We start from the raw sequence: 2,068 nt of genomic DNA on the forward strand, positions 1-2,068 counted from the left end.
AGAAGAAAGACCAAGTAGTAAAGATAAGATGAGCATTCTGTAAGTGACCAACAAGGGAATTCAGGCCTAAAAATCAGGTCAAGATCCCAGTAACTGGAACTGGGGTGACATGGAATTTGGATCTTGGAGCCAGGTCAAAGCACACTGATGAGAATCAGGTATTATAAGGTCAGAGTTGGACCATTCCCAATGCTTATATCAGGCTGAGCTGCAGAATATTGCTCTGAACTTTGTATCTCCCCTTTGTGTATGGTCATATTGGCTCCAGAGACCCTGACAAAGCCGACAAGGAGAGAGATATGAAGTGATTAGGAGTCAACATCTGGAACACTTAAGTTGTCCTTACATCCAGAATTCCTCTAGAATCAGACAGACCCCAATGTGGCAAGCCAACCTCCGCACAAAACAGGGAATGGTTAAAGAACCAGAATGTTCAGGTAGCAAAAGGGGTGGGGAGAAATAGCACAGGAAAAGTAGCCAATAAATTCAGACATTCTGAATGTGACATGAAAGAAAATCTAGATGCATTGTGCGTGTGTAATCAAACAGAACTAAGCCCAACGTGTGGAATTCTCGGGGTGTGGTTTTTAGTCTCAAGATAAGGGAAAACATTACTATAGCCTGCCTCTGTGGACACCATAGACTTTGCTCACTTTCTATTCATTCCTCAAGCAATTAGTGATTAGGTACAGGGTGAGGTTCCCCACTATGAGTTCAGTACCCATCTGGTCAGCCTAGATGCTCACAATGTCCTAGTTTGAATATGAATTACATGGTTGCCCCATCCACCAAATACCTACTAGATGCTAAGAATGGGACTAAACATGGGAGACAATTAAATCCAAACCCTGATTTCAATGAACTGACATTCTAGATAGGCATGGAACTATTCAAAGTTTAAATTAGAATATAATCTGGAAAGGGTTCTATTAAAAAAAAGCATCAGGGATGGAGATAATTAATTTTAATATCAGGTATAGTAAAATGTTCACGGCTCAGTCTATACCACTTTTATTCATTTTCTCATTTAATAAATAAACACTTGTGACGGGGAGAATATTGAAAGGTGAACAATGATGAGATGCATTGGATTTGTGAATGAGGATGGTGTAAGGAAACTCACAGAAAGTCGTTGAACAGTATAGGGGGTAGTAGGGATGAGAAAGTGAGAGGAAGTAAAGGAGTCAATCTAATTAAAGAACTCTATGTGAAAGTGTGAAAACCACCGTGAAACCCCTTTAAGCAATTCACATACACTTCAACAAAATGAAGGACAAGAATGTAAAGGTCCTTCCAGGGTTTGGGTAATAGTGGTAGTAGGGAAGGCAAATGAAGAGAGTGAATAGGGTCAAAATACTTCATGTGTTCCATTTTAACACCTGGACAAGAAGGAAGAGAAAGTGGAGGAAAGATGAAGGAGAGTGGTGGAGGTGAGTCTGATTGAGTTATGTTGTATGCACATATGGCCATATCACAATGAAACCTTGTACAACTAATTGAAGCTTGTATAAAATTTTTAAAGACATATTTGTTATGTAGGGGCCACGTGCAAGACACAATGCAGGTACCTCAGATACATCACTAACCAAAGCAGAATTCCACTCCTCCTTCATGACAAATGAGACAAAGTTTTGTTGTTGTTTTGAGAAAACCAACATGGTAGATAAATTCTATATCAATCAAATTATGACTTCAGATCTTCTGATCATTAATCTCTAAAATCCTATAAAATCCGATCACTTTTCAAGTATATTTATAGAAGTATTTCAAATATATAAATGCAATTAAAACATTTTTCTTAAGTTTTCTATTCTCTAGGGTTAAGTATTTCCTATTCCTTTTCCAAGTTTTCTTGGGATCTGAATGTGAAACCTATTATTATCTTAGCTCTTTCTTGTTTGTGTTTTTGTTTTTTCATTCTTTCTTTCTATACTCTCCTGCAAAAGTGAATCTAGAACAAGGCAAGTTAAAAAGATGCCCTAACTGATGTGAAGAGGAACAAGAAGACTGGGACGTCTTTGTTTTCTCAATCCTCTTTCTCTCAACCACATTGCTAGTAATGTTGCAA

The sequence above is a fragment of the Dipodomys spectabilis genome, unplaced genomic scaffold, assembly GCF_019054845.1.
Source record: "Dipodomys spectabilis isolate Male_0828 unplaced genomic scaffold, ASM1905484v1 ptg000095l, whole genome shotgun sequence".
Lineage (NCBI taxonomy): Eukaryota > Metazoa > Chordata > Mammalia > Rodentia > Heteromyidae > Dipodomys > Dipodomys spectabilis.